The 23,594-nt window shown below is 43.9% G+C and overlaps 2 protein-coding genes across 2 annotated transcripts in view; both read right to left on the bottom strand.

Annotated features, from left to right (window-relative positions):
- The window catches only part of HYDIN (HYDIN axonemal central pair apparatus protein), a 273,502-nt gene extending 261,449 nt beyond the window's left edge, over positions 1 to 12,053 (bottom strand). Inside the window, exon 1 of the mRNA XM_055145713.1 lies at positions 12,025 to 12,053. The gene's annotated coding sequence lies outside the window, so the exon portion shown is untranslated. The remainder of the gene's footprint in view (positions 1 to 12,024) is intronic.
- CMTR2 (cap methyltransferase 2) overlaps positions 1 to 23,594 on the bottom strand; it is a 95,562-nt gene that overhangs the window by 49,606 nt on the left and 22,362 nt on the right. The window lies entirely within an intron of this gene.

Below are 23,594 nucleotides of genomic sequence, written 5' to 3' on the forward strand. Positions count from 1 at the left end.
GTCACTTCTGACTCCAGTTTGTAAACTTGGGCCACACCACTTGAACATCAAGCCAACAGCTTCAGGTGGGAGAGTTCTGGGCTGAAAGACTCTAAAGTGGCTGGCTGAGGCAAATACAAACATTTGCTGTGGTGGAAGGGTCCATCAAAGATGACCTAAAAATTCCTGCAGATTACAAAATTCCAGAACCAAAAAGAACACAAATGAGCCTCCATAAGCAGTATTAGCAGAAACTCGATAGCAGAAATACCATCAAATCTTCACCTAATAGGAACTTAACTAGATAGAGATTAAAAAGCTATGTTTACTCTGTTGACACTGGGAGGCTCCTGCCTGCAGGGGAGCTGAAGGTGAGGATGTGTGCAGGTGGGGGGCAGCTGGAGTCCAGCGGGAGTTCAAGAGGACTGGAGTGAGTGTATTGCGTTCTGGGGTACACCGTGGAGGTTGATATGGTGGCAGGAGCTCTGACTTGAAACTACTCAGATACTTAAGCTACCTCATTTTTCTTGAGTGAGTTTTGATGGTTTGGTTCTCCTAACATTCATTGTCAGATAATAATAGTCCCTGCCTTTTCCTTATTCTATGAACTTATATTGTCGTGAACCTTGCATAACATCTGAGTCTCCAATTCAGTGACATTCAGCACTTCCACAGTGTGCTACTACCTCCACTCAGTTTTGGAGTTTTTTTCTTTTTAAAAAAAACATTTTAGTTGAAGTACTAGAATTTACAATATTGTTAATTATACTTTCCATGTACATATGTCATTCCAGTCGCACCCCCACCCCACATGTAAGCTCTATAGACAAAATCTCCAGTTCTGCTCACAGACCTTTTATTGTTCCTTTCTACATTTCTTTTTAACTCCAATATGAGATACTTGCTTGTATTTTCTTATATAACTTGGGCTGGCTCGATAGCACAGCGGGTAGGGTGTTCACCTTGCACGCGGCCGACCCGGGTCCAATTCCTCTGCCCCTCTCGGAGAGCCCGGCAAGCTACCAAGAGTATCTTGACCCCATGGCAGAGCCTAGCAAGCTACCTGTGGCATATTTGATATGACAAAAACAGTAACAAGTCTCACATTGGAGATGTTACTAATGCCTGCTCGAGCAAATCGATGAGCAATGGGATGACAGCGCAGTGATTCTCTTATATACATTCTCTGTCCCTCCCGGAGAGCCCGGCAAGCTACCGAGAGTATCCTGCCTGCATGGCAGAGCCTGGAAAGCTCCTGTGGCATATTCAATATGCCAAATACAGTAATAATAATGGGTATCATTCCCCTGACCCTGAAAGAGCCTCCAATCCGGTACTGTTTGGAAGGATAAGTAAGGAGAGGCTGCTAAAATCTCAGGGCTAGGACGAATGGAAATGTTACTGGCGCCTGCTCAAGCAAATCGATGAACAATGGGATGACAGTGATACAGTGATACAGTGATTTACTATGTTTACTAACAGACAAGCTTGAGGATTATCTTCAGGGCACCAGAATCTTTTATTTTTTTAAATTACATAATACATAAAAATATTATGTAGCTGAGAAATCAAACCCGGGTTGGCTGCATGCAAGGCAAACACCCTACCCGCTGTGCTATCGCTCTAGCCCCTCTCAGAGAGCCTGTCAAGCTATCAAGAGTATCTCGCCTGCATAGCAGAGCCTGGCAAGCTACCCGTGGCGTATTCAATATGTCAAAAACAATAACAACAAGTCTCACGATGAAGATGTTACTGGTGCCCGCTCGAGCAAATCGATGATCAGTGGGATGACAGTGACAGTGACAATGATGTAGCAGCTCAGAGATATAGCTCAGAAGGTGGGATACATATTCGAGGCCCTGAGTTTCATCCCTGAGAGCAAGATGGGCCTCAAACACCACCTGATGTGGGCTTGGTGAACTTCAAGAATCAAACCATCAGATCCACACAGTCATCTGTAACATCACTGAGAATGACTTAAGTTTCCCCAGCATCACTGACTGTAGCCCCTATAAAAATAATTTAAATAAAAATTAAAATTTAACAGCAATTCTGTAGAACAAGTGAACTCTTTGAAAATGTCAAATGTTCTGAAAAAACAAACAAACAAAAAAACCCAGCAAAGCCCTCCAAATGTCAGTGAAACTTTTATCCTTGACTGGACTTTGAAAGGATTTTCTTTTAAACTCAGGGCCATTACTGAAAATTTTGAAAATTTGAATATAAAATTTATATTAGACTAGACTACCAATTTTAAGTTTTTGGACTTCAGTAAAGGTATTGTAGTACATAAAATGTTATTATTCTTAGGAAATAACTGCTAATGTATTAAATAAAGAGGTATTAGTATATCTCTTTGTAAGAAACAAACTTCCTATGAATCAAGAAAGAAAAGAGAAAAAAGAAAAAGAAAAAGTGGCAAAATGTTAACTGATGGTCTTAACCTAGAAAATTTGGTGACTCTTATTTCATACTCTCTTTAGGTTTAAAAAAATTTTAAGGGCTGGAGCAATAGCACAGAGGGTAGGGCATTTGCCTTGCATGCGGCCGACCCGGGTTCAATTCCCAGCATCCCATATGGTCCCCTGAGCACCACCAGGAGTAATTCCTGAGTGCAGAGCCAGGAGTAACCCCTGTGTATCGCCAGGTGTGACCCAAAAAGAAAAAAAAAATTTTAAACAAAAGATCTTAGGTAGGGCTGGAGTAATAGCACAGCAGGTAGGGCATTTGCCTTGCACTAGGCCGACCCGGGTTCGATTCCCAGCATCCCATATGGTCCCCTGAGCACATCCAGGGGTAATTCCTGGGTGCAGAGCCAGGAGTGAAGCCTGAGCATCACTGGGCGTGACCCAAAAAGCAAAAAAAAAAAAAATCTTAGGTAGAAGTTAGAAACTTTGAAAGTATTTGAAAAAAATCCAAATAAAACTTCTGGCAATGAAAATCAGAGTACCCGAATTTATATTTTTTATGAACAAGTGAAAAGAAGTATTTTAAATCACTGAATAAAATTACTAAACTAAAAAATTCAGAAGAATTATGAAAATCAGCACCTGGAATAAAATTTAAAATACATAAATGATAAATAGGACAGAGAGCTGGCATCATGGAGACCTTGAGAGAAAGAGGAGAAATGTCAGGAAAAAATCTGGAAAAAAATAATAGATAAGAATTCTACTGAAATGTTATTAAGACCATTACAGATTCAAGAAGTAAAACAAGTCACGCTCAAAAATAGGTAGAAAAAATTCATACCTAGACTCATTCTAGAGAGTGAAGAAAACGAAAATAAACAGCAAAGTCAGGAAAGAGATGTGACTCAAGTGATAGAGTGTTGAGTTTTTCCTTCTGACCTCAACTCAACACGCGATACGGTAAGAAATGAGAAAAGAAATGGTGGGCTGTAGCAAAGGTAGGCCCACGCGCAGGCTGGGCGCAGGCAGGACACAGAGGTGGCGCTTGGAGAACCGGGCAGATTCCCCGGTATCGTCCGATCTCTCCCTTTACGGCGCAGTCATAGTCGTCATTACAGCCGTAGTCTGGGTTATCAGAGTTCCATCATCCTAGTCTCCTCTCGGACCTCAGTCTCCAAAGTCTGTTTTCCTCCTCATCTTCTTGTTGTCTTCTCTTCGTTGCTGTGCTCTTTCTATCTTCTTCCTTTGTGCTCTGCTTCTGTGTGTGTCACTGTGCTCTTTCCTGTTTCTGTCTTCTGTCCGTGCCAACCTTGTAATCTTCTGACTTCTCCCAACCTTGTCACCTTGTTACCTTGTCACCTTGTAACTTCATAACTTTGTCCTCTTGTCACTCTCTCTGCCTCTTACTCTCTAGTCTGCTGCTGTTGTCTTCTTCAGTTTCTGATCTCTTCTTCTTCTGACCTCTTCTAACCCTGTGACTGTGTAACTTTGGCGACCTCGTGACCATCTGACGATGACTTCCTGATCATCTGACCTCACCTAACTGACTTCCTGACCTTTTGACCATCCCAGCCCCTTACAGCATAGTTTATATAGAAGTCATGTAGAGTGGGGATACAAAGGTGGGATTGAACATTAACAAATCAACAAAGAGAGGTAAGGCCACTCCTCCAGGAGATCAACTCAAGGACAAAAATCTCATCTAAAGAGATTACTGCAGATTACTAAGAGATCCGCTCAAGGGCAGGATTCCATCCAGGGTGTGTTGCTTTCTACTTTCCTCACTAGTAATCCACTTAAATAGTAATAGTAAATTTAAATTTAAATAGTAAATTTACTTCTAATCTTTCTAGCAATGTCATTTTGTATGAGCACAGTAAGAGATATCAAGCTTAAAGTTTGGTTCTTCCTGAAGTATATCTCACTATATATTCCAGACCACAGTCCTCAGGCCAGGTTAGTCTTCCAGCAGTGTCCTTATTCAGTTACCTCTTTTGGGTCATTACAGAGTTTGTCCATGACCATGCTCTTAACTTAGTTAAGTATTATGCACTTGGTCTGGGCCATTTTGATGCCAGGGTAGCTCACAGCTTGCTCTGGGTCATCAGTCCTTCATCAGGATCCTGCTCTTGGAGTGCTAGGAACTAAGGACAACCGAGGCTTAAGTCAAATAAATATGGATGCCCAGGAGTAAATATTATTTTGGAGTCAATTAACTCCCATGTTACATAGCACAGCCTCAATTGTCTTCCTGTGTCTATACAAAATAAAACATTTCCAAATAAAACATACAACTGACATAAAGGAAAGAGAAAAGCAATATAGGATTATTAGTTGTGCCCCAGTTGCTCTGTTGTAGGAGTGGCTCAATAAACCTTAAGCTCCCTGCGGGAGCAGCAAAGTATTATCCAACAGCAGAGAACTTATCTGGTAAAGATATGAGGTCCTGGGGTAAATCCACTGTATCTGGTGGCCAGAATACAGCTGGGCATGGCCCTGGTCACCCTGAACTCTGTCACAAGATCACCAAAGTGGCTAATGAAAAAGATAGATTCATCTTCAAAGAGTGGTGTTAGATTGATAATGTCTCAATATAATGAACATCAGAGATGGTATAATGATTTGCTAAAAGGATCTGGGAGAAAAAAACCTGCAACCTTTTAATTCTATAACCAGCAAAAATATTCTTTAATAATAAAGACACATTTAAGACAATTTTACAAAACAAGAGGAAATACTCTAGCAAATCTCCTTGATACTCAGTCAATTAGCACTAACTGAATTTTCCCTACACTGAAATTCAGGGTTGTACTCTCCAATTGGTCTATGCTATCCAATTGGTCTATGCTATCCAATAGATCACTATAATAATATCAAATTATTTCTGGAAATGATTCCAAAATGATTCTGTTAACACCCAGATTTACCCCATTGAAGTTTCAATTGAAGTCCCATACTGTCAGTCATACAAGTGTTCTGATCTATATAGATAACCTACAACTCTCCAAAAATGAGGATCAAAACAATTTTAACTCAGCAGAAACTTCTTTTGTTTATAAGTCACAATACTGTAAGTCCATCCTACAGTTCTTCTGAACAAAACATAGCAAAATCCATAACCAGTTTCCAACAGAACTGGTTAAATTTAGGGACTCATTTGTAAAGGTCAGTGTCCTTCACTACAAATCCAGTTCTTATGTAGATGAGAAGTTTAACCTGCCCTATGGTGCTGGGCATAATTAGCCAGCTGCACCCTCATAATAAGGTGCAGATGGTTAATTACACCAGCAAATAATTGCTTACTTGTGGGCATAAAAGCCTGTACCTAAAATCATTGAAAGCATGCTTAGTCCTATTTATGCATATGCAAACAAAACACTTATTTCCAAGTTTTCATCCACAAACAGGCGAACACAGGCTCTAGCTCTACTGCTCTGGGAGAGATCCATTAACAAAGCTGTATGTCACCTGCAGTATTCCACAGAGTGCTGAAACCTTGCTGTAAAAGCTAAAGTTGGTGCCAGAAAGATAGTATAGCTTATGGGGCATATGCCTGGAAAGCGACAGACCCAGGTTCAATACCTAGTTCCCCAAGGAGTGATCCCTAAGCACAGAGCCAGGAATAAGCCCTGAGCACTGCTGGGTGAAAAATCACAATCACAATCACAATATCCCGTTAATCACCAATTTCTCAGTAACATCTCATTTCATCCTTTCCCTGAGATCTTAGAAGTCTATCTCAACTTGGCCCTACCAAAGATGTTGCACTGGGGGCTCTTCAGGGTCAGGGGAATGAGATCCTGCTTGTTACTGGATTTAGCATATGAATACATCATGGGAAGCTTGAAAGGCTGTCCCATGTGGGCAGGAAACTCTCAGAAGATTGCCAGTTTCTCCCAGAGGGAGAAGCAGGCTACATGATATCGCTTCTGAGAGCTTGCTTTTGAGTCTCTCTCTGGATGTTGGCCATTGATGGGATTACACACACCTGGGTTCCTCTGCCGGTACCTTTATGCATGAGGCCTGTCCGAACGTGTGGACAGGGGCCTCCAGTATGGCTGTAGCTAGGTTCCGGTGGTCTTCGGCTGCTGGGAGCTCTGCTCGGGGTGGGGAGGGAAGCTGGAGCCCATCCCCTCCAAGGGGCCCGGGGGAAGACAGCCAGGCGTGCGGGCAAGAGACTCTGCTGGGTGAAAAAACATGTCAAAAAAAGCTAAAGCCAATTTGCTATTATAGGAATCAGAATAAACAGGGTAAAAATGTTTCCAGGAACCACGAGTAAGTCCTGCATTCTTTAGATTAAGTACTCTGAAATAAGAGAGTATTTTTTCACAAGCAAACATTGTCTTGGAGTGGAGGCAGGAAGACAAATTACTTGTGCTCTTGAGGAATTCCATGGGCTAAAAACTGAGATCCCAGGATTCGTAAAGCTGTATAGATACAGCACATTGGGTGGTTGTTAGGGACTATTCCAATGATCTTGTTTTTCAATGTATTCTATTCATCTCTTCAGGGTAAGTATAGGATTGGGGGAGTAAGAGGAGAAAGGGTAACTACTGCCTTACTCCCCTATTTGCATGTTCTCTGCCAGCTGCAAAGCTCTCAGTTTGCTGGGGTCAAGATGACAGGGCTAGGGAGCAGAATACTAATCTACTTGATCTGCACAGAACCTTTTCTCTGAAAAACCCACTGGGTGTGTGAGATTCTGTTCAACTTAATTGTATGTTGGTGAAGAGGAAAAGCTGTTGGCCATGGTTTTAATAGCTAAGAACACACTATCTTTTCAGGAACCATCTGTTTAATTGTAATTACAAACAGTGATGAAAAAACACAAATGATTAACTTGTACAGAATTTCCCTACCACTAACTGTTTTAATCTAGTGAGCATATTGTCCAAGACCATGTTGCCTTTTCCCTTTGCAGTATTTCATGATTTAGTAACTGACAGCCTATCATTTATTACAGATCTTATTCTGGGAGAGCTAAGGTTATTAATTAGAATTCTTAGATTGCATCCCTAGTATTTCTTTTATCAAACTTTTGTTTCTTTTGAGTGTGACAGGGAATTACATTAGAAATGAAATACACAAGGACCCCTGTTTTCCCCACTCCCTAAAATCTTTGAGGTTTCATAGAATACACATTAACTATAATTAATTACCAGGAACATTCCAAAGCATTGCAAAGCATTAATTTTTTTGGTTTTCCTAAACACAAATTTCTGCCTTCCTGGTTTTGAAATATAATCACCACCCTGTAATTAATGTAATTATTTTAAAAGATGCAAGTATTGGTAATTGTTTTCAGGCATGAACAAAAATAGCTTAACCTTGAAATTTATTTTAATTGGGTATTTCTCAAAGCCACTACTGCAAACTGGAGTGGATTGTTTAATAACAAAAACAAGCATGAACAATGCAGGTGTACAAAACACAGGCTTGCCCAAAGTTTTTTCGCTTGTATTTATAATAATATTTTAAAGAAATAAAAGCAGGGGGCTGGAGGTATAGTACAATGGGTAGGGCGTTTGCCTTGCATGGGGCCGACCCGGATTCGATTACCAGCATCCCATATGGTCCCCTGAGCACCGCCAGGAGTAATTCCTGAGTGCAGAGCCAGGAGTAACCCCTGTGCATTGCCGGGTGTGACCCAAAAAGCAAAAGCAAAAACAACAACAACAAAAAAAGAAATAAAAGCAGACATAGAAATAGTCATGTTGTTATTAGAGGGACCTTAGATTCATGATATTTTAGATATGGCCATTAGAGCAAGAACAGGGCATTTGAAAATAAAATACAAGAGGGCTGAGGTGTAGCTTAGTGGTAGAGTACTTGGGTTCAATCCTTACTACCACAAACAATACTTGTAATGAAACAGAAAATGGTACAAGAGACTGATAAATTGTCAACAAAATTACAAATTATTTTCTTCTTGGTCATTTCACAGTTTTTGAAAGTCAATCATACTGACTTCTGGTTATCCCTTTGAAGACGGAGAGCACTACTTTAGCAGTATTATCTACTTTCTAAAAGCATTTTTTTAAGTCCCCTCTTCTTCCCTACCATATCTCAAGGAATAAGCATAACCCTTAAAACAAGAGAAAAGGCAATTAAAATGCACAAAGAAATAAAGGCCAGGCTCCCTGCTTTCCAATGAAACGGCAGCACGGGCATCTCATGATGTGTCAGTTTCTCACTTGCCTTTCACTGCCCAACCTGAACCCTTCTAGCCATGAACCCACAATGATTGTAAGGCCCTGTCATCTCCTGACAGGTGAAGGGCAGCCAAATGCTAAGTGACTCCACAGTGTTTTGAGGAAACGAATCTTAGGAGAAAGCATGGAGGTTGGAGTACAGCAAGGAAAAAATGAGAGCTCTGAACACGGTTGCTCAAAAGATGGGTATAAAGTTATAAAACCTCTGAAGATCTACACATCCAGGGTCAAGGACCTCCAAATATACCAGTTTCAAGGTTCAATACTCACTGTCTATGTGGCTACTTTTCAAATTTGATGACAGTTTTTTATATTCTAAATGTTTTGCTGCTCATATAAAGAACTATCAAAAATATTTTGAAGATTGTGGAACTCTACAACTAATTAATAACAGAATATCACTTACCCTCTACTTTTGAGCTACGATTCACTCTTACATATAAGCCAGAAATACTGTTGCACCTTTTCCCAACTAAGTTTTTCTTATATACAAAAAGTAAAATAACACCTTACAAGTATCATTTCTGAACAGCTTTTCAAATTTATTTTCACACCTCTAAAAGTAAAATAGAATAAAATTATTATATCCACATGACACCAAAAAAATTAACCCTCTAGTTAATTTTCTATAATTAACTTTATAGAATAGACTATAATTTTCTAGTCTACATATGTACATACATATTTATGTCTATATATGTACATACATATGTATACAAGTTTGGCATGTGTATATACACGTATGTATATAAACACATATAGACAATATATGTTGCAAACATAGCATTTGCTTAACCTATATGTTTGCATCTTTGTCACCATGCATATACTATCAATATGTCCGCATTTCATATAAATTTATAATGTCTCAATAAAGTCACACATTAGTTTTTATTAATGGGGTTGGAAGATAGGAAATAATGAGAATAGTTTAATTTGTCATTTCTAAGGCATTTGAACTCTTACTATGAACATATAAGCTAATAAAAAATTTAAATTATTTAATTGCTTTTTTAATATAGGGTGACCTGACTTATGACCTGGACCAACTCTCCTGATGAAAATAACTTAAAATGCTGGTTAAAATATCTGTCAGTCTTCTATATCCATGAGCTAACAAGACCATAAGGATTTCCTGGTCCACATCTACCTGGAAGCATCAAGAAACTAAGAGAAGCATTGAAAGAGATTCTTGCCAGGCGGCATTCTCTGGATGAGGTCACACTGAGCTCTGGTTGTGGCTACTTGGCAGGACTTGAGGGAAACGTCAAATTCCAGGGCTCATAAAAAGGGGTAGGAGGAGGGGAGAAGGAGACTCTACTCCAAAGATCTATATCTTTCAGGTAAGATTGGATTAAAATGAGGAGTCCGGGGCTGGAGCAATAGCACAGCGGGTAGGGCGTTTGCCTTACACACGGCCAACCTGGGTTCGAATCTCAGCATCCCATATGGTCCCCTGAGCACCGCCAGGAGTAATTCCTAAGTGTAGAACCAGGAGTAACCCCTGTGCATCGCCAGGTGTGGCCCAAAAAAAGCAAAAAAAAAAAAAAAAAAGAGGAGTCCATGCAATCTCATCATCTCCAGACGAATACAAGGGACATTTTCCCATGATACTGAATAGAGAATATAAGTAAGATCAAAATGTGCTTAAGAGGCTGGAATCACAAGTCAACTCTCCTATGTATCTGAAGTTCAAAATTCATATTACCTATGATTTCCCAAAGCGTCAAGGTGTGGTTTTTATTTAAAAATGAGTATGGACAGGTAGTGTGCCTTGAGGTATTAGACAGAGAAAAAGGTAAATTCTCTAGAAGGGTCCTCCTTCAGCTTACTCATTAAAGAAATTTCCATAAACAATTAAGGAAGATCAAAGTCAAAATAAAGAAGCACACAGTGCTAAAAATGGTTTCTAGAAAAAGCACATACTAGAAGTAAAATTACAGAATATGAATGAATCAAGATTACTGGATACTTTTCTCTCTACAACACTTTTATGGTGTAGGCACAAAATATCTAGCTTGACACTGGCAGAGGTTATTTCTAAAGTGAAAGATAAATCAATGAAACTTTTGTGGCATTGAAATTTGGCACGAGTGACAAGTATATAAGCACTATCGCAGCAGGCCCTATGGGTAGGTTGCTGAGATAGTGAGAAGTTCTAGCCCTGGAGAGTTGAAGGAGAAAGGTAGAATGAAATCTCCTGCAGAACTTAAGATCCTGACCAAAAAACAAACAAACAAACAGAACCCTGCTAGAAGCACAATACAGCTTCCTTCCTCAAGAGAGAAGTTTCTTTCTTCAAGAAGTTTCTTTCTTCGGGGCCGGAGCGATAGCACAGCGAGTAGGGTGTTTGCCTTGCACACGGCCGACCGCGGTTCGATCCCCGGCATCCCATATGGTCCCCCAAGCACTGCCAGGAGTAATTCCTGAGTGCAAAGCCAGGGGTAACCCCTGAGCATCACTGGGTGTGACCCAAAAAGCAAAAAAAAAAAAAAGAAGTTTATTTCTTCAAGAAGGTTCAGGGGTACAGAGCGATAACACTGGAACATTTGCCTTGCACGTGGCCAACCCAAGTTCAATCCCAGGTGTCCCATGAGGTCCCGAAGCATGGCCAGGAGTTGTCCCTGAGTGTACCCTAGTGCTGGATTCTGAACTTGATATATACCCACTGTGTGAGCTCGCCCGGGGCACAGCCGCCCCCACCCCCGGAATCACCTGTATTAGTAACAGACATGACGCAGGGTCTCACACCTCGAAGGAGTAAAGGAGTGGAAAATCCAAAAGAATCATCTCGGTAGTGGTCGGGGATTGGGGGGGAGGGGGGGACAAATTTGAGGCTCACGGATTTGGAAATGACCCAGAAGGTCGTGCCCGCAGACCCCAGGTGGGCACGGTTCCGGCAGGAGAGCGCCAACTGCCACGCTCTCACGAGAGCCTGCGACCGTCTCTGAGGCAGCTGTGGAGGCGGGTTAGCCGAGCCCAGAACCACTCGGGTCAGAACCACGACCCGATAGGAGAAGCGGCCCCGAGGGGCTCCGGGCCACCTCGTGGATCCTCCCACCAGTCCTGAGGTGGCTGCGCGGCTGAAGGCGGCGATTTGGGGTCGCGGCGCCCGCTGTCTCGGCGTGGGGCTGAGGGGAATCGTTTGTCCAAGGCGTCGCGACAGGTGCCGAGACGTCGAGTGTCCTTCAGGGCGCGGCCGCCCCCCACCCACCGCCCGCCAGACCGGGCCGGTCCCGCTACGTTAGGGGGCTCGAGGAGAAGAGGCGGAGGGAGGCCGGGAGAAGACAGCCTGGGAAGCTCGGGGTCCCCCCCCCCGAGACGAAGGGGGCGCCCCGACCGCTGGGAGACCCTCAGTCCCAGCCCCCCGGCGCCGTGACCCGACGGTCGCCGCACCGCGCCCCTGCCCGCGCCCCACTCACAAGCGCCGCCGTCTAGGCTCTTCGCCCGCAGTCCTCCCGCGCAGCGACTCAAAGCTGTTGCACCCGTTCCTATGGCAACCGCGGGCGCCGCCCAGCCAGCAAACGGCGCGCTGATTGGACGCGGTGAGCGTCCCTGGCAACCGCTGCGGGCTGAGGTCTAATTCCCAGCTTCCCCTCTTTACCATGGCACCCGCCTTGCTTCTTTCAAGGTGTTGCACGCATTCGCTCGCTCGCTCAGCACTGTGAGGGCCCCCCGGTTCAAAGGAATTTTGAAGTCAAAATCAAAATCTCTTTTGATTTCTGTGGGAGGTCCTGGGATCCCCTTCAGTGACTGACGAAATGTAGATGGGAAGGATCATAACTGTAGTTTCCTTAACGCACCAGAACCAGAACCCAGCTAGCTCACCAGAACCCAGTAGGACAGTCCCAGGGAACAACGTCCATATGCACTGATCTTCGTTCTCCAGACCCGGGGTTCAGAGTGTCACAATACTCCCCAAACTTCTGATCACTGCCTCAACAAAACCTACCTGAGACATCCCCCAAAGACTTTAACAAATTCAACCTTCATTCATTCGTTCCTTCATTCATTCTTTCACTAAACTTTTGTTACTAATTCTGGGCCAGATATTTGTCAGAGGCATTTTTCCTAATCACTGAAAGAGAGCAATTGTCAAGACAGTTGCTTGTATCTTAGAGCTTTCCTTGTTGTGTAGGAGATGACATAAATAAATAAGATCCCTTCAGAGTGTGACAGTGAGATATGGTGATCATAAGGACAGCGTCCAAGGTCTGAGTCAAGGAAGCTCTCCTGAAAGGGTCAGAAGCAGGGGGTGAAGAAAGGTTTATTCAAAGAGAGCTGAACCATGAACCCCACTTCCCAATATCCTGTCAAAAGAAGGAGGCACAGACGGACCCCTCAAGGAACTTAATGGTGGAGGCTTGTATCTGAACTTAACAGTGAGCTTGTATCTGAATCTCACCAAAGGGACAACAATGAATAGACAGGTCAGTAAGCAGACAGCAGAGCAGAGGGGCCAGAAAACAACTGCAGGGCTAGGGGTGGAAGTGCAGAGCTGGAAGTGGAGCCTGGTAGACTCCAGGAAACCCTCCGTCCATGCAGGATCCTTGCTTGCAAAAAAGAAAAGGGGCCATAACTTTAAGCTCCATGATCTGATTCCCACCACCACATCACCTTTAACAACTGCAATGAAACTGTTTGGACACTCAAAAGGTCCATAAAAGTTTTGGCACCTGAATAAATCCACCCACCTACAGGAAAATAATTTGCTGCTCAGGGACATTTAAGGAGGACCAGAAGACCACACTTTGGTTACATCCCACACATCAGGCTTGTTTAACTTCATGGTTACATAAGAACTATGGAATGGGCTATAAATATAGGCAAAAATGTGTTGTTCCTGAAGTGTACAGAACAGTGACTAAAGTGTAAAATTAAATATTAGGGTGCATGCCATTACAAGGAGAAAAATAGGTTACCTAAGGTCGCAAAGCACTCAGGCAGGGGATGCAGAGCACTTGCTTTGCACGTATGAGATCCTGGGTTTGATCCCTGGCACTACAGAAGAGAAGAAAAAGTCACAGCAGTTCTACCAGACCTAAGATAAAAAACTAATCGCCCATTCCCAGAGGCCTTGCTGGGCCTGTTAAGCTGCAACTATATATCACGGCTACTGCACCTCCAGGGCCTTTCTGCTGTGGAAATTGTGTTTGATCTCACACTAGAGAGACACAAAAACAGACAAGCACAAGGAAAAACCACCCCCCTAAACAAAAGGCCATACCTCTGGAAATCGAGGACCCACTGAAAATGAATTATGGCATTACAAATCAGATCAAACTCCGTGTGTGTGTGTGTGTGTGTGTGTGTGTGTGTGCATGCATGCAAGGAATCAAACCCAGGGCCTCATACATGCAAGGCAAATGCTATTCCACTGAGTTACATCCTTGGATCCTTCGGGGTCATCCAGAAGGTACATTTCCCATCAGAGAAAAAAAAAAAAGACTAATGTCCCAGAGCAGCAGAAAACAGCCACAGGCCTTTTCCATTTTTAAGGGGAACTGCCCATGCAGCAGGATCCTCTCCCATTTGTATCGGATATGAGAGGCGAGGCCCTAGTCTCATGCTTTACAAGGAATGAGCTATGCCCTGGCCAATCAGCAGCAAAGGCAGAGCCTATGTAGCCAGCGTTCAACCTGGATGGTTAGAAGGCTAGTTACCTGAGGGGTGCCCAGGCACTGGGCCCACTTTATCAGTCATGGTCTGGGGGAGGGGGTGTCTAGCCCAAAGCAGACAGACCCAATAACCACAGAATGACCATTGTAAAGAGCCGTAGAGAGCACTGGGTATCAGTCACTCAAGTTGCTCATTCATGAGGAATCCCTTGTCTTACGATCAGGTGGTGACCGCTTCACCTCTCCTGTTTCCTGCAGCTCCCACATCTCTGAACCAGGAGCACGGGCCAGAGAGATGACTCAGTGGGCTGGAGTGCTTGTCTTGGCTTTGGGAGGCCTAGATCTGCTCCCCGGCACCACATGGTCTTCCTCAGAACTCCCGGGAACAGACTCCCCCCACCTCAGAGTTCAGCACACAGCCTTGGCATCTCCAGAGAAGGAAACCTGCAGAACTCCTCTGAATAGAGTAAGTTTGTTGTGCCTCTTAGAAAGCCTGTTTGCTCTGCTGCCTCTTGGGGGAAAGACTAGATGTTCAAACTAGTTCCAAAAGCATGAGCTGAGCCTTCACTGGAAGTCTGGCGAGAGCGCAAGAGCCAGGAAACCCAAGTCTACCAAAAAATTTCTGTTCTCAGGAGATCTGCATTCCAGCAGGAGATGTTGGGTGAAAAACCGAGAAGTGAAGCGACCAATATGCCAAGTGCCATGAAATAGTACAACAGGGGCACTGTGACACAGACTTGGGGGTTGGAGGATGAGCCAGAGGCTTCTCTGAGGTGACTCAGATGGGGGGAGATCTGAATAACAATAGGGCAGCCAGGGGTTGACTGAGAGGAGAGATGGTGGTCAGGCCTTTTACACACAGCCTGAGGACAGTGCAGAGAAAGGCAGGAGCAGGTGAGCTCAGGCAACACCACCAACAAAGAGTCATTCTGAAGATGGAGTGACACCATGTAGAAAAAACAGTTGAATGCCACGTGAATGAATGGCTGTCTTGTGGGAAATGCTCATTTGGGATGCTTTGGACAGAAACCCGCTAAGCACTGGCCTCTAGTGCCAAAGGGGTTGCTTAGAAAAACAGCTAAAGCAGCTGGAACCTGAGAAAAGTTTTGAACAGCCAAAGCTATCTAAGGTATCTAGGTGGGTCTGGGAGAGAGATAAATGTTAGCAGTAAAGAAGTTAAACCAAATATTCCCATCGTGCTTGCTCTGTGCACCTGCACTCATTGCTCTTCACACTTGGATTCTCACAGGCCCTGCCTCTCTACATCACAGATCAGGAACGAGACTCTAAAGCCTTGCCAGCAGGCAGGCAGGAGTTGGGTCTATGTGACCTGAGGCCAGATCATGACCAAGATGACTAGATGTTCAAACTAGTTGACCATTGTAAAGAGTTGACCATTGTAAAAGTGATGGCACACCCTCAATTCCCCCATCTAGTTTTGGCCCCACTCCATCCTCCACCCCGCACCCCCACCCTCAGTCAGCGAACAACATTCCTCTCATCTGTGTTGCTGGACCTTGGCAAGAACATCAGACTCAGCTCAACAATTAAAAGACTATTTATAATTCTTTCCCAGGATCTAGAAACAAAAGCTGTCAACACCGTGGTTAATTAGCCACTGCCTTGCTTGTAGGGAAAACCTGTCTTACTTTACATCCTGTGGATTAATCAATATGAACTCTGCCTGGATCGTAAGAGAATTTGAAAGCAGGTTATAAATCTGTTTTAAACGTCCTAGAAATGCAATTCCAAAAGATGCCATCAGGACTGCACCGCCAGTGCTGAACAGTCAGGCGGCCCCAAGAGAAACACTCGTCAAGAGGAGACACCAGTCGTTGTGTCTAGTGTGGCTGAGAGACATAAAGAGTAAGAACATGAACTCCAGCCTTGGGGACTAAGTGATGACAGGAACACCCCAGCCAGCTGCAGGGACAGAAGCAAGCAGAAAAGAAGAGCTGGGAGGCAGGGTGGAGGCAGCGTTCACTGGAGTGATCTTCCCAACCACAGGCCGGTGCAAATGAAAGAGAATGTTAGTCTTCTCCATTCCCAGGCGAAACTGAAATTGCCGCCTATCACGAAAACACTTAAGGATGTGTTATCTACAGTCATAGGTGCATGAGGCATTATTGGGCTTTCTTAAAAAATAAGAATCTCATAAAAGAGAACCCCTGTGTTTAGAGACCCAAAGGTGTAGCACTACAATGAATGATTATGTTGTGAGACATAGCACACCAAGAGCCACTCTCACTGCTGTGAGAATAAAGAAACTCTCTCCCTGTCTTCCTAGACTGTGCTTGTTCCAAATTATTGTCCTGTGAAGGAGCAAAGATTGTGTGGATGAAAGTGGAGGAGGAGGAGGAGGAAGAGGTTTTCTTGGGGTCGAGATGGGCTACCATCCACTTCTTTATACCCCCAGTGTCCCTGGCAGTCACCCCGACGAACCAACTCTGGTGCTACCATGTAAGCTCTCCCACTAGTCTTGCTCCAGGGACCCATAAATCAATCTCAAAAGAGATAAAAAGAGCTGCAGTAAATCTAGGACCTGCATAGGGCTAAATAACCCAGGGCACATTGAAGGGCAGTTAGCCCAGTCAAACAGAGTCTCCAGCAATCACTTGCTTCCACAATCCAAAATTGCCACTATGCCCTCAGCCTGACTCCACCATCTCAGCATGAATATCACCAAGATATTAATATGCTAAAATTTTGGGTTTGTGACTGAAATCTCCAGGCTTTCTCGAGGTCAGGATGGGCTACCTCCCCCCACTCCCCTCTACTTCTGGAAGTCCTGGCAGTGATGTCCACACCCCAAAGCGCTGCCTCTCAGTTAAAAAGGCTACTCTAGCTGTACATTCTCGATGAAAATACTGAACTACCTGAAAAAACACAATGACCTCTTAGCACCTATATTATAAACCATAATGCATAAAGAGAGAGAGAGAGAAGAGGCAAGAAAATTCCTCCCATAGAGGCATAGAGGCAGGCTAGGTGGGGATGAAGGGGTGTTGTGGGAGAAAAACTTGGGACATTGGTGGTGGGAAATGTATACTGGTGGAGGGATGGTTTTGGAACACTGTATGAGTGAAATCTAATCATGAACAGCTTTGTAATGGTTTATCTCAGTGATTCCATAAAAAAAGAGATAAACAAATTCTTTAAAAGTGGATAATATTTTCTAGATATAGCAAGCAATTTAATGAATAAAATCTTTTATTATTTTTATCATAAAGTCTATGCTGTACTTTCCTTTAAGGAAACTTTTTTGGATCATTTTTAGTGTATTGTTCATAACAAGCAATACAAAATAAATTATTTAGGTCCTGCTTTGGGGACAGGCTTTGGGGATCTGGTTGGAAATAGACGAAATATGGTGGTGGGAAGGTGTAATTGTGGTGGGATTGGTGTTAGAATATTAAATGTAATAAATTATTGTGAACAAGTTTATAAAAATAAAATTTAAGAAATATGTGTTGTATTCATCACATTTCTTAAAGTTATAATTTGGTACCATTCATTCTCTTAAAAAATCCCTTTAAAATGTTTAATTGGTAATTGTGATTAAAAATTGTTCTAAGTTTCAAAACCCTCAAAACTGTCACTGTCACTATCATCCCATTACTCATTGATTTTGCTCGAGCAGGCACCAGTAACATCTCCATTGTGAGACTTGTTGTTACTGTTTTGGCATATCAAATACACCATAGGTAGCTTGCCAGGCTCTGCTGTGCAGGCGAGATACTCTTGGTAGCTTGCCAGACTCTCCAAGAGGGGCGGAAGAATCAAACCTGGGTCAGCCGCGTGCAAGACATGTGCTATCTCTCCAGCCCATATATATATATATATATATATATATATGTATATATATGTGTATGTGTATATATACATATATACATGTGTATATATGTACATATACATATATACATATGTGTGTATATATGTATACATATATACATACATATATATATCACTGTATCACTGTCATCCTGTTGTTCATCGATTTGCTTGAGCAGGCACCAGTAACGTCTCCATTCGTCCCAGCCCTGAGATTTTAGCAGCCTCTTCTTACTTGTCCTCCCATATGGTGCCATACTGGAGGCTCTTTCAGGGTCAGGAGAATGAGACCCATTATTGTTACTATATTTGGCATATTGAATACACCATGGGGAGCTTGCCAGGCTCTGCTGATATATATATGTACATACATATATATAATTATATATACATATATACACACATATATATATGTATGCAGTGCACCATGAAATAAATACCACTAGAATCATTGAGTAAAATATTCCCCAGGCGTAAGACTGGTAAGAAGAAAGACCAACTTGGCTGGAGTTGCCAGGAAGACATGACAGGAGGCTGAATCTGAAGTGGCCACTGAAAGGCCAGTCAAACTCCGACTAAAGGGAGCTAGCTCAAAGAGGAGGCAGGCGCTGCTGTTTTGCAGGAGGAGGCCCAGAGTTCAGTTCCTCCATCGCATGCCCCGCCCCCAGCATTGCCAGACTGCGCATGGAGCCTGAGTGGTAGGGTCCCACCCCTCAGCACTGCAGGGGAGAGTCCCCCAAAAGCACCATTGATTCATTTATTGCTGCACTTCTGAGGCACCAGTAAGCACTGGGTTGATGCCTTGTTCCTCCCTGGAGAAGCGCTGGGAGCTCACTGCCCGCCTCGTCTATGGAGTTGAGGTGTTGCACAGCAATGGGTGAGTGCCCCCTGTCAGGTGCTGGGAGGAGCCCCAAGACTCTATGGAGAGCAGGCCGGAGCCTGCGCCTGAGGGAGCTATCGCACCCTGGTGAGACAAAATTTCATCTTAGACACTTTGGAAGAAAAGATGAGACAGGGACAGAGCCAGGAGCCACTTAGAGAAGAATAGAGTCTGGCTACTACTTTAAGGGATGAGGTACAACAGATCTCAGATGCGCTTTTTCTTTTTCGGCAAAGTGAGGACATTTTCTGTGACATGTCCAGATGACTCAGAGGCTAAGAACTTCTGACAATGTCTGATTTGAGTCCATATGAAATTTTGCTCTGATAATCCTATTATGCTGATACAGAAGTGGAGAGGTATAAATAAGGACTCATCCATTCATTCATTTATGCACATATTTCTCAGACAGTGATATTCAAGCCTCTGTCAACTGTGTCAGATGCTCGAATATTCTCTTTTCCTTTGTTCTCTACTTGGTCATTTGTTTTAGTTTATGTTAGTTGTTTTCTAGTTAGAATAAATCGAAGAGGACAGTTTCTATAACAACTACATGGGAAGGAGATCAGGAGACTGAAATGGAGCTAGTTTTGTATGCTGACTAGACTAAATATTAAGAGGAACTAGAAGTCAAATTTAACAGCCCCCCATTAGCCTCCCCTTCCCAGTAGGGCGAGCCTGAGGCTTTGGAGAGGATTCAGGTCCCTGACCTCATCAGAGAAGCAGATGGGCCTATCATCAGGTTAATGAAAGTCATTGAGTGCCTGGAGATGGTCTGGTCCTGACTGTTGACCCTCTAGAGGCCTGGAGATGGTTTGGTCCTGACTGTTGACCCTCTAGAGGATGATTGTGGTGGTGAAACTGTTGGCACTGACTTTTGGTGGGCAATGAACAAGGCATAACCTAAAATCACATCAGGGAGTAAGTAAACAACTTCCCTATAAGAATGGGGCAGGGGGGAGGAAACTAAAATGAAAATACAGTAGTTGCAACTACCAATTAATTGTTAAATCAGATATTGCCTGCCTGTGCTAACAAAGATCTAGGTATGGATCGTACATAGAAAAGGAGCAGTTACTTTCAGAATATCAAGGATTTTGCCTTGATTAATAAACTCTTGTGGGGAAATAAATACTCTTAGCTATTCCATTAACAAAGGCAAAATTGGGAGCCTAGTGGAAGAGTGTGGCTGATGTGGACGTGGATGGGTAGTAGTGTGTATTTGTGTGTGTGTGTGTGTGTGTGTGAGAGAGAGAGAGAGAGAGAGGAAGAAAAAGAGAGAGAGGCATACAGAGAAAAAGACAAAGAGAACAAGAGAGACTGATTTCTTGAGTCTGAAGATAAAGATGAGGATGCAGTCCAAGTGCACACAGGGATACATGTGCCCATTTGTGTGTTCTCACTGATGATGAGCTCTCTCGGTTGAGCAGTGCCTGCACCTTGCCACCTAAATCCTTAACAAATCATCTCTATTTCTGCTGCCTGCAACACAGGCTAACAATTCACATGTGCTGAGGCCTCTGGACCATGGATGAATGGGATCCCCAAAGACATGATAGCAGCCAACACGTTATAGCAACTGCCTGAAACAGATGAAGTGTGGACGCTGCCTATCCCAGAATAACACTTTTTGCTTGTTTTTGAATCACATCAGGTGGTGCTCAGGGCTTAGTCCTGTCTCTCAGGGACTATTCCTGGCTCTGATCACTCCTGGTGGTGCTCAGGGTGACAAGGATTGAACCCAGATCAGCCATGTGCAAGGCAAGCGCCTGACCTCTGTACTATCTCTCCAGCCTCAGAACAAAAATTCCTATTCTTCTCTCAGAAAAATAGCTTTGTTAGTTAGAAGGTCTGAAAATAAAAAAGTTCCAAGTCAATAATGATAATTTCTACATAGCCCCTGGCTTTTCCCATTGCACAGACCCAGTCAGCTGCTAACAGCTCTGTGTTCATAAATATGCAAGGAGAATATTAATCACCCTGATTAGCCCAGTGATTTATCCAAATCCTCGCCTGTGAGTACTCTCGACCCATGGTTCTTGCTCTTCTCATTGTTTTGCTACCTCCGTTAGCTCTTCTCCACCTAGAATAAAGATCGCTCCTGCCTCCGCCACTTATGCATTCCTCAGCAGGCAAATAAGAGACTGCCACAACGTCCCTGTGCACTTTTCAGCTTTAATAATGAAGAGGCATCTCTAAATAATTGGCAGGTGGAATTTGAAAGCCGTTTTCTTTCGCTCATTAAAATTGAGGACAGCCATACTCCACCATCAGGCACCGCAGACTCATTCACACCCTGTCACCCAGCCGACAACAAGCTCTTCCAGACAAGAAGGACGTCAACGCATGTTTCAGCACCATTCCTGCCCTGTGACAGAAATGCTCTCTGTGTCACAGGAGTCTCAAGCCATTAAGGGTTAGCTGGTGAATTTTAGAACCCGGGTCTGAAGTGCATAAGTAAGCAAAGACACTGATGCCTGGGCTGCGGTCCTGTGGGAAACCCGGAGCCAGAGGCTCCAGCTGAGCCAGGTCGGGGACCTTGGCCCTGTGACATTGCAGACGCTGTTTCAAGCCACAGAAGAAGGAAAGTGAGAGGAGCTTTTCCTTCTGAACATACACACACTTTTAGGCAAGTGTTTTTTCCTCTGCTTTCTTTTTCCCTCTTATCTACACGAATAGAAACTATGCAGCAATGGGGCTGGAGCAATAGCACAGCGGGTAGGGTGTTTGCCTTGCATGCGGTCGACCCGGGTTCAATTCCCAGCATCCCATATGGTCCCCTGAGCACCGCCAAGGGTAATTCCTGAGTGCAGAGCCAGGAGTAACCCCTGTGCATCGCCAGGTGTGATACAAAAAGCAAAAAAAAGAAACTATACAGCAAGTGGAACAGACTTTGGGTCTTTTCCAGCTAAGCCATGCCTTGGACAGGTACATCTGCACAGTATACACACACACACATACACACACACACACCAGAGAGAGAGAGAGAGAGAGAGAGAGAGAGAGAGAGAGAGAGAGAGAGAGAGAGAAGGAGAAACATATTCATCTACTCTTCAGGGAGATGACTTTAAGAAAATGTTCACTTTCTATAAAAAATAAATTCTCCCAAGCTATTAATACAGAGAATTAATATTTATCCTGGCCAGTGAGGTTATTTTGAGCAAGCACAGGAAAAGCTTGGAATTCTGCCCCAGGAGGGCAAACTGTTTCCTAACGCACTTTCCCTCTATGGTCTTCCTCCTCCAAAGCCCAGTTCTATCTGCCTACTCATGAGGAAAGTCATCAAATTCTGGTAGAATGTCAGCCCACAACAACCAGGACTCTGCCACCCTAAAAAACTAAAATAACATTTCATTTCTAACATCTTGTTTATTATTTTGGATTTATTTTGGGGTCACACCTAGTGAAGCTTGGGACTTACCTGGCTCTGTGGTTAGGAATCTCTCCTGGTGGGGCTCAGGGTACCAGGGTCAAACTCGGCTCAGCCACATGCAAGGCAAGTGCCCTACCACCCATGTGGCACATTGAAATTTGATGGGTAGGTTTGGTTCAGTTGATGTCTGCCAACCCATCATTGGAGGTGATAGAGAATAAGGAAGTTCTTTCTTCCTACCCCCAAAATACTCCATTATAAATTAGATCACATTGCTGACCACTATATCACCCCATACCTGCTTCCCCTCGCCCCCCTAAAGGAAGCTGAGATGGAGAGAACAACCAGCTATGGGCATGGGGGTCGTTCCCCAGGACTAATACTGAAAGGACAAGGTAGAGCCCACAGGGGCAAGCAAAGTGGCTGCAGAGGGGAGCTGAGAGAGGAGCATGGATCTGGCAGGGGCTCTGCGAGCTCATCCATCAAACCTCAGTGTCGTTGAGTTCCTCAGCACCCTGCCAAGCTGAGTACTGGGATATGGGTACAAATGTGCCTCCAGGATCTCAGACTTTACTTCAGAGACAGGATGGGGAGTGAAGACACAGGATGGGAGCATTATTAGAAAAACACTGATACCTGATAAAAAAGATACAAATGTTTCCTGAGGGCTGAGAAGGGGACAGTGAGCCCTGCCTAGACAGCTGGATATGGAGAGAGCTTCCCTCTGAGCCTTCTAAGAGACAGAGGCCCCTGCCACGCAGAGGGAAGGATTCAATATCCACAGAGACCAAGCGACCTCAATAGCACAGTGCTTTGGGGAGTGGGGGTAGAGGTGGGCTGCAGGGGAAAATGCCAACAAAGGAGGGGAAAGGCTAGAGTGAGGGAGACCAGGTAGAAGGTTGTTAAAAGTTTTTAGGTGGAAGATGATGAAACTCTACAATCGGCAGCAAATGTTCAAATGCCCAACTCAACCTCCTTCTGTCAACGCTGTCCACTGTTGGTGCCGCGGGCTGGCCTTGCATCCTTTTTTTGAGCAGTCATGTGGCCGACCCAGGTTCAATTCCCAGCATCCCATATGGTCCTCCAAGCACCGCCAGGAGTAATTCCTAAGTGCATGAGCCAGGAGTAATCCCTGTGCATTGCCGGGTGTAACCTAAAAAGCAAAAGCAAAAAGAAAGGAAGAAAGAAAGAAAGAAAGAAAGAAAGAAAGAAAGAAAGAAAGAAAGAAAGAAAGAAAGAAAGAAAGAAAGAAAGAAAGAAAGAGAGAAAGAAAGAAAGAAAGAAAGAAAG

This window comes from Sorex araneus, chromosome 8, assembly GCF_027595985.1.
Source record: "Sorex araneus isolate mSorAra2 chromosome 8, mSorAra2.pri, whole genome shotgun sequence".
Taxonomy (NCBI): domain Eukaryota; kingdom Metazoa; phylum Chordata; class Mammalia; order Eulipotyphla; family Soricidae; genus Sorex; species Sorex araneus.